Raw genomic sequence first — 12,423 nt, 5'->3', positions numbered from 1 at the left:
ACCAACTGAAATCAATATCAGAAATGTGAAGTAAGTAAATACTTTTTTTCCTGGGGGTAGTATAAAACGTATGAAATTACAGTAGTAAGAAGTTATTAATTTGAAATTATAAAGTGGAATGGAGGACTTCAAAATATTCAAAGATTTTTCAAAGAATTCTGAAAGCAAAGAAAACCATACTGTGCTCTGGAAAAACTTACCTTTTAGAAAAACAGCATTTCATTTGCACAGCTGCTTGCCCATGTTGTACTGCAAAGAAACAGCAATATGGATCCTACCAAGCCTAGCACTGATTAAAGCTGCATTTTTGGATTCACAGGTATTCACTGATTGGCTTCTACACAAACATTCATTATTCAATAGCTAATCCAACTTAATCATTAAACCCGAACCAGGTGAGAACAGGAACTGTCAAGTTACTTATACAATAGAACATTCTGTCGAGGAGATTTACGAAAATTTCAACAATCACTGGGCAAAAAATCACTAGTAGCAGAATGTTATCGTCAAGTCAGAGGAATTAACTAGTAGGCACTCCGAACTGCTTGCTAAATGAAAGAATAAAGGAATGTTCGTTCAGTGGGGGGAAATGGCTTTTCAAACCGACTTTTTTTTTTTTTCAAATAAAATGACTGCTGTTTAAAACACTTATTTGTGGATTTGACCCAACTGCTCATGTTCCAAATGGGTCACTGTCCCTAACCACTGGGATCCTCACCATGGGGGCAGAGGTGAGGCAGCTGTGTGTGACTATCCCAGCACAGGCATCAGGGACTATGTGTCTATGATTCTATCTCCAATGGGATTTTCAGAGTTTTCTATCACTTGGTGTCACAAAAAAATTTAGCTCTTCAATTATGTTTAAAATTTCTTTTCTCCAACCTTATTTTCTGCTTACAGTGGAGAGTTTATGAGATATGCAAAATACAAGGAGGAAAATAAAATCAGTCCATAATAACATCACCAAGAAAGAAACTCTTTCATCACTGTAATATATTCTTTTCCATTTTATGCATATAACTTGACCCTGTGAGGCCATGGGTTCCCCAACCACGGATGGAAAATATTTTTTAAAAAGGATGGTTGCACCTGTACTGAACATGTGTAGATTTTTTTCTTGTTACTATTCTCTAACCAAAACAGCATAACAACTATTCACGAAGTACATACATTGTATTGGGTTTTATAAGTAATCCAGAGAAATAAACAGGAGGATGTCTGTAGGTTATACACAAATACTACACCTTTTTATCAGCGACCTGAGCATCCACAGAGTTTGGTATCCACAGGCAGTCCTGACACCAATCCCCTGAGGATGCCAAGGGATGAGCGTATGGCCCTCACATAAGCAAACCATATGACATGTAATTTCTATATTTTACTTACTATACTCAACAATGTAATGAGTACATCCCCTTGAAGATACAAATTCTTCTAAAAAATTACCTTTAATGGCTACATAACATTTCATTGTTTAAATTTACTATAATTTGGCCAGGAGCAGTGGCTCATACCTGTAATCCCAGCGCTTTGGGAGGCCAAGGCTGGTGGATCACCTGAGGCCAGGAGTTCAAGACCAGGCTGACCAACATGGTGAAACCCTGTCTCTACTAAAAAACACAAAAATTAGCCGGGCATGGTGGTGGGTGCCTGTACCCTCAGCTACTTGGGAGGCTGAAGCAGGACAGCTGCTGGAACCCAGGAGATGGAGGTGGCAGTGAGCCGAGATGGCACCATTATACTCCAGCCCAGGCCAACAACAGCAAGACTCTGTCTCAAAAAAAATAAAATACAATAAAAATTTTACCATAATTTAACAGCTTCTCTGTTGTTGGACACCTAGTTTGTTTCTTCTAATTTTTTATAAGGACAAATTATGCTGTAATGAACATCTTTTTGCCAAACTATACCAGAGTATTTTTGTACACTAAACCTTTGTCTGATTTTGTCATTCCTTAACATAACAGCTTTAAAAAGGAGTTACAAAGTTAAAAGTTAGGAGCATCTCTGAAAACATAGCCACATTTTTGCTACATGGTTTCTCATTCTGTTTGCCTCACAGCACCCCTCCCAGCCTCCTAGGCAGGCAGGCCACACTCTGGGACCATTGCTGCCAACTCCCTCTCACTGTCTGTCAGAATGACTGCATTTTAAAACAGTGAACAGCATGATTATTCCAATGCAATTAAACCCAATTATTTCACTCGTTAGTAATTATTAATATCTTCTCTACACGAGGGAAAATAAGACCTCAGTTTCCTCATCTGGAAAATGAGGGGAGTCACACTACATGACCTCTCAGGCTGTTTTGCGTTCTAACATTCTATGATTCTTATCTTCTGCTGTGGAGACACCGAGTTTAGGTTCACAAGACACTAACAGAAGAATATAATGTAACCTATTCACTTAAAGCTGTTCAGATGTTATTTAATCTTGCTTCTCTGGAAGCAGTTCATGAACAATAATTCTGCAAATTGGAAATACTTAAATACAATTGCCATGCTGTTTTATAAAAAGAAAGATAACATTTACTTCTGGTATTTAAATACACAACCCAGTTTTTGATTCTCAATTCAGGCTCCATAAAACTAGATTCCACAGCTGGAAATTCTGATTCAAACTTGTAACTTCACAGAAAACCAGATGCTACATTAAAGTAAGATTTCCTAGAGAAGTATAGCATTTTAAAAGGCAACTGAAAATCTGTATTAGATTTTCTCAGAAAAACAGAAACCTCCAGGATACTCCTAAGCATTAAGAACCTGCACATTATCAGAAAGATGAAGCTGTCAATCTGCAGTTAATATGTCTAAACAGCATAGAACATACTCATTCGATGTACACACAAAGACTTCTATTAGGTGTAATATACCTAAAAGTATCTGCCAGATACCTCGAAAGCACTATAGGCCAAAGGGAAACAAACAACAGCACTATTTTTTAATCTTGTGAAAATTACATTAGTATAAAATGTACCAAAAACACCCTAACATTGTTTTAGTAAAGAATTTGAGTGGAACCTTACTACTTGAAAACAGTATAAAACTACCTAAAACAATGTAATTGGGAAAACAGAGAAAAGAATTTAGGGAAATTGGCAGTGTTACTAAGTTAGCAAGAAGCTAGGAGTCAATAAAAACTTTACTTGTAAAAGAATATTTCTGTTCTTGAAAATTAACTTCATGGCATAAAAGACTACTCAAGGATAAAACTTTCCCTTTTATATCTTTTCAAATGAAACTGAAAAGGTTCACAGGTTTGGAGTCAAATTTTACATAAAAAGTTTTTCCCAGTATTCATTATCAGTGAAAAAAAAATTTATTGAGTTATTACTAGATGCCTTGAGTTGAGGAAATTGTGTTGAAGAAAACACACACACACACACACACACAGCTCTTTGCCCTGTTGTAGCTTTCAGCAGCAGTCCACACAGTGGAGGGATGGGCATCCCTGGAAGTGGAGGCTGAATTGCTAAGGTGTGTGGGGCACACGTAATTTTAAGGGAACTGATGTCTAGATCCCCAACCTTCATCTGTCTTCTTCCTACGCAGCTCTGCATGAGAACCTGCCATAACCCACATTTCATTGGCTCTACTTTCCCACATGCCCGATGCAATCTCCTTCTTCTACTTCGGAACACAGAGTTCTCACCAAACCCGCCCCCACTATGCTGCACCGTCCCAGATATAAAAACCTCAAACATAACGACGCTCAGAAATCTTGGGGAAGCTGAGAACGTGAATGACTCTAATGACTGGACAACAGAGCCTCTCACAAGTCAAAGGCTCCCAATTTTTTTCCATCCAACAAAATTAATAGAGGATCTAACTGAGTTGTCGTCTGACAGGTCACTAAAAAAAGTTAATGCAGTTTTGGCATGTAATTCAGAGGAAGTTCCAAGAAGTGACTGTAGTGGCAGTGCCCTAACAAAAGCTCCCTTCTTATCTCCTTGTTTATGTAAACGAGGGTTCTCAGCTCTTACGTCTCTAAGAAATGAAAGCTAAGAATGAAATTGATATTAAACCTTGTCATATTCTTTAAAAAAGTGATATTCGTCTACTTGCACACAACCTAGGTAGCAAAAACTAAACCCATGCAACACCTTGAGAGGCTCTACTGATAAAATAGTGTATTTTTACTGTTGTCGTTCAATCCACATACACTAGTAATAATTACAAAGGTAACTCAACACGGAACAACGCAACATACAACACTTAGAGACTTTCGGTCATCATTGGAAATTTTTTTGAAAATTAAATTTCAATTTGCATATCTATTTTTGTGGCAAAAAAATATGATAAAATGATCAATAAAAGATTTCTGGGTGATGGGAGCACCAAAATCTCAGAAATCACCAGTAAAGAACTTATCCATGTAACCAAAAACAATCTGTTCCCCAAAAATTACTTTAATAAAAATTAAGAAAACATTTCCAAGCATAAACTGGGATAGGACATTATGTGGGGAAAATGAAATGGAAATGTGAGTTCAAAGAGAAAAAGGTTGTAAAACTGATGACTGTAAAGTTTTTTTAAGAATTTTTTTTCAACAAATGATGGTGGATATCAAATATGGTATTCAGATTCCATGAGATACATTTAAAAGAGTGGAACTTTTTAGTTCCGCTTAAAATGTCAAGTTTTATAGCGCACTGAAAATTATATCTTTTGCAATTATTTAAACTTACAATGAAGAACTACAGATGTCAGATTGATAGATACATATGAGAGGTTACTCAGGTTTTTTTCAAAATTCTTTTAGGGGATACATGAATAAAAATGTGTAAAGGTCACTGACTTACACACCTGGTAGGAAGAAAAACACTAAACAAATATTTACAAATAAAATTCTATGAAGCAAAAACATAAGCATACCATGAGAGCTCTCTGAAACAGAGGAACAGCATATGTAAAGGCTGTGAGGTGGAGGAGAACATGAAATGTTCAACAAATCAAGCTGGATCATGCCATGCTTTCTAATCTATAGTAGATATTACTTATTTTTTTTTCTAAAGAGATGCCTGGAAGGAAATGTTTTAATCTGGAAAATGATCTACTCAGATTTACTTCTTATATATTTATTATTTCTCAGAAAAAAAAAATCTGTTATCAGTGAAAACAGCACATTCATTCATTCATTCATTCATCCATCAAATATTAACTGAATATCTGTTCTGTGCCAGACTCTATGAGGCACTCAGGACACAGGAGTACACAGACAATAAAGCTCTGATACCACTCGAAACTCAGCAAGAAGTATTTACTTTCAGAGAAGGAAAAGTGAAGTTAAATGGGAGACTAAGAGAAAATATTTGTAAATTATACACACGACAAAGGACTTGTTGTTCAGAACGTACAAAGTACTCTCAAACTCAAAACTAAGAAAACAAAAAACTAAATTAAAAATGAGTTTTAAAATACTAACAATACCAAGTGCTGGTGAGAATGTGGAATAACTAGAATTCTCATACATTGTTGGTGGGAGCACAAAATTGTACAGCTACGATAGAAAATAAACAGCAGTTTAAAAAAAAATAGTAGCCTTATTGAGCTCTAATTCACATAGCAAACAATTCATCCATGTAAATTGTGCAATTCCATGGTTTTTAGTATATTCGAAAGTTGTGCAATCATATCTCCCCAATCCGTTTTAGAACATTTTCATCACCCCCAAAATCCCATACCCATTAGTGGTCACTCATTTCCCCCAACATCCGCAATTCTGGGCAACCGATTTACTTTCTGACTCTATGGATTTGCCTGTTCTGGACATTTCATATACAGTGATTCCTTCACTTATGGTGGGGTTATGTCCCAATAAATCCATCATAAATTGAAAATATGGGAAGTCAAAAATGCATTTAATACACCTAACCTACCAAACATCACAGTTTAGCCTCGCCTACCTTAAGTGTGCTCAGTACACTTATTGAAGTATTTACCTACAGTTAGACAAAATCATATTCAAAGAATGCTGACAACACAGTGCACTGTAAAGTATGGGTTGTTTACCCTCATAATTGCATGGCTGACTGAGAGCTGCTGCCGAGCATCAGAAGGGAGTGACACACTGCACATCGCTAGCCTGGGAAAAAATCAAAATCCAAAACTCGAAGTATGGGCTGGGGGCGGTGGCTCATGCCTATAATTCCAGCACTCTGGCAGGCCAAGGCAGGCGAATCACTTGAGGTCACGTGTTCGATACCAGCCTGGCCAACATGGCGAAACCCCATCTCTGCTTAAAAAAAAAAAAAAAAAAAAAAAAAAAATCAGCCAGGCATGGTGGTGCACATCTGTAATCCCAGCTACTCAGAAGGCTAAGGCATGACAATCGCTTGAACCTGGGAGGTGGAGGTTGCAGTGAGCTGACATCAAGCACTGCACTCCAGCCTGGGTGACAGAGACTCTGTCTCAAAAAACAAAAACAAAAAATCAAGTATGGTTTCTACTGAATGCTTATCACTTTTACAGCACTGTGAAAGTTGAAAAATCATGTCCTGAACCTTAATAAGTTGGAGACTATGTGTAAATGGAATTATGCAATAGGTGGCCCTTTGTTCCTTTTTTTTTTTTTAACTTAGCATATTTTCAAGGTTTATCCATATTGTAGCAGGTATCAGTACTTCATTTTTTATTGCCAAATAATATTCCATTGTATGGATATACATTTTATTTATCCATTCATTAGCTGATGAACACTCAGATTGTTTTCACTATTTGATTATTATGAATGATGCTGCTATGAACATTTGTGTAAGGCAGTTTCTTATACCATTAAACATACACTCACCTAGGAATCTTACCCCTAGGTATTTGCCCTAGAGAAATGAAAATGTATGCTCATGCGAAAACCTGCACACAAACATTTGTAGCAGTTCTATTGATAATTGCCAAAAACTAGATACAACCCAAATGTCCTTCAACAGGTGATAGATAATTGTAGTACCTCCATATAACGGATAGTACTTAGTAATAAAGAAGCAACTATTGATACACACACATCTAGAATCAACCTTAAAGGCATTATGCTGACTAAAAGAAGTCAGTTTCAAAGGGTATATACGATCCCATTTATACGATGTTATTGAAAAGACAAAATTATAGCAATGGAGAACAGTTTGTGGGTTCAGGGGAGTGGCGGTGACTACAAAAGGACAGCATGGGAGTTTCTGAAGGCAGATGGAACTGTTCTGCATCCTAATTGTGAAATGGTTATACAAAACACACATACACACACAGGGAGAGAGTACAGGACCCCCAGTGGATGCCTGAAACCAAAGATAGCATTGAACTCTATAGATACTGTTTTTTCTATACATACATACCTACGATAAAGTTTAATTTACAAATTAGGTACAGTTAGAGAATAAATGCAATAATAATAAAACAGAAGAATTCTCGCAAGTTATATGAATGTGGTCTCTTTCTCTCCAAGTATCTTATTGTACTGTACTCACCTTTCTTTCTGTGATGAAGTGAGAGGATAAAATTCAAACCACAGTTGACCACGAGTAACTGAAACTGTGGAAAATTAAACTATGGATAAGGTGGGGGATGGGACTATTGTACATAAAATGCTAAAATTCATAGAACTGTATTAGCAAAAAGGTCAAGCTTACTGTATGTTAATACAAATAACACTTAAATTTTAAAAAAGCAGCTCTTCCTAAGCCTGTGCTCAGCAAGGAGAAGGCCATGTTCGGTTGGAGCGCCAAGCTCGTGAAGCCCAGTGGCGAGAAGCCAGATGAGTTCCAAAGAATGCTGGCAACACAGTACACTGCGTTGCTTGCGATGTGCAGTATGACACTCCCTCCTGATGCTCGGCAGCAGCTCTCAGTCAGCCATGCAATTATGAGGGTAAACAACCCATACTTCACAGTGTACTGTTAAGAGTCCGGCATCTCCCAGGCTCTTCTGGAGCTGGAAATGAACTCGGACCTCAAGGCTCAGCTCACAGAGCTGAATATTATATAGGCAGCCAAGGAAATTGAAGTTGGTGGTGGTCAGAAAGCTATCATAATCTTTGTTCCCATTCCTCAACTGAAATCGTTTCAGAAAATCCAAGTCCGGCTAGTATGCAAGCTGGAGAAAAAGTTCAGTGGAAAGCATATCGTCTTTATCACTCAGAGGAGAATTCTGCCTAAGCCAATTCGAAAGAGCCACACAAAAAATAAGCAAAAGCATCCCAGGAGCGTTCTCTTGACAGCCGTGCACGACGCAATCCTTGAGGACTTGATCTTCCCAAGTGAAATTGTGGGCAAGAGAATCCACGTGAAACTGGATGGCAGCCAGCTCAAAAAGATTCATTTGGACAAAGCCCAGCAGAACAACGTGGAACACAGGTTGAAACATTTTCTGGTGTCTCTAAGAAGCTCACAGGCAAAGATGTTAATTTTAAATTCCCAGAGTTTCAATTGTAAACAAAAATGACTAAATAAAATATATTCACAGTATTCACAGTAAAAAAAAAAAAAAAAAAAAAATTTGCCTCTAACAAAGCAGGTGACCGAAAAGTTCTACATTAGTCTTGGATATATGTTGGTTTTCCTGTGAAGTCTCCTAGTCCCTTATGCTAGAAAATATACAAGTCTCCTAGTCCCTTATGTTCTAGCCTGGAAAGGAAGCATTCCATATTTACTGCATGCTTACCACTGATCGGTCACCATGCCACAGAGGCAACCTCAGAACAAATGACCTTAGCTATTATCCTAACACAAAAGTAAAAGGCATTCTGAGTCCAAATATAGGATGTTTTTAACTTCAATACTAGCTAGCTTTCTATCAGTGCTCAGGAGAATTATTAATCACCACTAAATAAAATGCATCGTGGCTGACACTCCCCCTAGTGCACAGGACACTGAAGTGCCCATGTGAAAAGCACCTGCTTTTAGGACTTCAACTTAGGGCTCATATCTGAAACCACCGTTATTTTGTTTTTGTTTTTTGTCTGTTCGTGGTGTCTTAAGTATGTCATATGCGGACCTCACCATATCTCCCAGTTTTGCTTCTCTAGAATACAACAACCTATCTCTGAACTGTCACTTCTTGCCTCCCATTTATGGCACATATCCTGTATTTCACTTGACAGCATCCCAAAAGTTCGGTGAAAATCTTGTTTTTTGTGTGTGTTGCACAAAGATTATATAAAAATATATATATATGAAGTTTGTTACTTGGAGACCAGGAGTGCCAGATTCTAAAATGTCAGGATTATTTTGAAGTTAACAAGAAGGAACTACTGTGTAACAACAAAAAATTTTTTTTTCTTCAAGTTTTATTTTAAGTTCTGGGGTACATGTGCAGGATGTGCAGGTCTGTTACATAGGTAAACGTGTGCCATGGTGGTTTGCTGCACAGATCATCCCATCACCTAGGAGTTAAGCCCAGTATCCATTAGCTATTCTTCCTGACACTCTCCCTCCCACCAGTCCCCACTTTGACAGACCCTAGTGAGTGCTGCTCCCCCACCACGTGTCCATGTGTTCTCATCATTCAGCTCCCACTTACAAATGAGAACAGGCAATGTTTGGTTTTCTGTTCTTGTGTCAGTTTGCTGAGAATAATGGCTTCCAACTCCATCCATGTCCCTGCAAAGGACACGATCGTGTTCCTTTTTATGGTTGCATAGTATTCCATGGTGTATATGTACCACATTTTCCTAATCTAGTCTATCATTGATGGGCATTTAGGTTGATTCCATGTCTTTGCTATTGTGAATAGTGCTGCAATGAATGTATGCATGCATGTATCTTTATAACAGAATGATTTATATTTCTTTGGGTAGATACCCACTAATGGGATCGCTGCATCAAATGGTATTTCTGCCTCTAGTTCTTTGAGGATTGCCACACCATCTTCCACAACGGTTGAAGTAATTTACACTCCCACCAACAGTGTAAAAGCATTCATTTTTCTCCACAACCTCGCCAACATCTGTTGTTTTTTGGCTTTTTAGTAATTGCCATTCTAACTGGCATGAGATGGTATCTCACTGTGGTTTTGATTTGCATTTCTCTAATGATCAGTGATGTTGAGCTTTTTTTCATATGTTTGTTGGCTGCATGTATATTTTCTTTTGAGAAGTGTCTGTTTATTCCTTTGCCCACTTTTTAAAGGGTTTTTTTTCCTTATAAATTTGTTTAAGTTCCTTGTGGATTCTGGATATAAGACCCTTGTCGAATGGATAGATTACAAAAATTTTCACCCATTCTGTAGGTTGTCTTGTAACAAAAATTTAACTTGGAATCAAAAGACCCTTATTTAAATGATCATGGGTTTTGGTTACAATCCAGCCATATTTTAGACAAATAATAAACAATAAGTACAATCAATATGTTAAAATCAAGAGTAAGTGTGTTAACAAAGTATGGTAAGTGGTGATAAGTGTTACGGGACAAAAAGCAAAAGTAAAGCAAGGTAAGGGAAATCTAGGAAGCATGTAGGGAAAAAGTGAATTCTAATTTTCAACAGGGTGGTCAGGATGAACTTATTGAAAAGATGACATACAAGAAAATGTTTGGAGGAGAAGTAAAAGTTATGCAGACAGATATCTCCAGGCAAATACTTGAGGAAAAACATTCCAAGTAGAGGAAACAGTAAGTACAAAGGCCCTAAGACAGGTGTGTATCAAGCATGTGTGATGAACAGCAAGGAAATTGTCTATTAGATCCTCGGGTAACAGAAATAATGTCAGGTAGGAAGACATCTATAGATGTTTCTAAGTGTAGGGTTTCAAAGAGGTCTGACCTGGAAATATAAATCTGGGAGTTACTGGACTACAGAGAATATTTAGAGCTAGGGGACTGCAGGAAATCACCACGTATCATTTTATGAGCATTTTATAATGGGTGCCTACTATGCGTCAACTGTGTGCCAAAGAGAGAGACAGAAAGAGAAACTCAGCTTCACAAAATACTCTGCTAGTTTAACTTTAGTTTAACCAAAGCAATGGAGGAAGGCAGGAAGAGAAACACAGATCATCCCCAGTCATAGTTTTTTTTAAAAAAAAAATTAAAGAAAGTTAAGAAAAACAGATTGTGTGTAAAATATAAGTAATCTTAAATCTGGGTCTTAATCTAGATAATTAACTTGCAGGCACCTGATAAATGTCTCAGATCCTCCTTGTCAATTCATTCACTAACATTATTTTCATCAATCTGTCCATCAAGAAATCCGTGACATGCAATTATTAAAAAGTCAGAAAACAACAGATGCTGGAGAGGCTGTGGAGAAACAGGAACATTTTTACACTGCTGGTAGGAGTGTAAATTAGTTCAACCACTGTGGGATACAGTGTGGAGATTCCTCAAGGATCTAGAACCAGAAATAGCATTTGACCCAGCAATCCCATTACTGGGTGTATACTCAAAGGGTTATAAATTATTCTACAATAAAGACACATGCACATGTATGTTTATTGCAGCACTATTTACAATAGCAAAGACATGGAACCAACCCAAATGCCCAGGATAGACTGGATAAAGCAAATGTGGCATATATACACCATGGAATACTATGCAGACATAAAAAAGAATGAGATCATGTCCTTTGCAGGGACATGGAAGAAACTGGAAGCCATTATCTTCAGCAAACTAACAAAGAAACAGAAAACCAAACACCACAGGTTCTCACTCATAAGTGGGAGTTGAACAAGGAGAACACATGGACACAGGGAGGGGAACAACACACACTGGAGCCTGTTGTGGGGTGGGGAACAAGTGGGAGGGAGAGCATTAGGACAAATACCTAATGCATGCAGGGCTTAAAACCTATATGACGGGTTGACAGGTGCAGCAAACCACCGTGGCACATGTATACCTAACAAAACAAACCTGCACATTCTGCACATGTATCCTAGAACTTAAAGTAAAATTTAAAAAATGTAAAACAAGAAATCCATGCCATGGCTTGTATGTGGGTTGGAAAATGAATCAAAGGTACAATGCATTCTGACAGTTTCAAAGAGGAATGTAGCTTGTCCAGACTATGCTAATGTGGACCCTCACAGTTCCTTGTGCCAGCAATACTTTATCAAGGACTTCATACGACAGCTATGTTTTGTTCTATGAAACTGAATGTTTGATTTTTATCATAATCATTCCTAAAAATAGTGATTTCATCTCTAATATATGAGTTGAATATTAATCGTAAAAGAAATCTTAGGGAGGACAGCATAATTTTGATGCAATTCTAGTAGCAATCCCTGAATAGCCTTTGCTTCAACAGTTTGGAATATGTATTGTTTAGGTAGCCAAGGCAGCCTAGAAATATCTATTTGAATCTATATGGTAGGGAGATCAATCGTCCTTCTAAACCTGGGTGATGGGATATTTGTATACTAGGGCAGCTATAAACTGAAAAATCTTAAATATGGGACTGAAAATATGTACAATCACCAAACAACACTCATGATTTGTGTGTGTGT

The 12,423-nt window shown here is 37.5% G+C and overlaps 1 protein-coding gene and 1 pseudogene across 1 annotated transcript in view; one reads left to right on the top strand and one right to left on the bottom strand.

Annotated features, from left to right (window-relative positions):
- The window catches only part of STX18 (syntaxin 18), a 125,875-nt gene that overhangs the window by 83,129 nt on the left and 30,323 nt on the right, over nt 1-12,423 (bottom strand). The gene's annotated exons all lie outside the window — the stretch shown is intronic.
- On the top strand, nt 7,695-8,419 carry LOC108523807 (40S ribosomal protein S7-like; annotated as a pseudogene).

Source organism: Rhinopithecus bieti, unplaced genomic scaffold (assembly GCF_001698545.2).
Source record: "Rhinopithecus bieti isolate Rb0 unplaced genomic scaffold, ASM169854v2 scaffold_75975, whole genome shotgun sequence".
NCBI lineage: Eukaryota > Metazoa > Chordata > Mammalia > Primates > Cercopithecidae > Rhinopithecus > Rhinopithecus bieti.
Note: the sequence above shows the minus strand (reverse complement) of the source record. Positions and strands in the feature narration are given on the sequence as shown.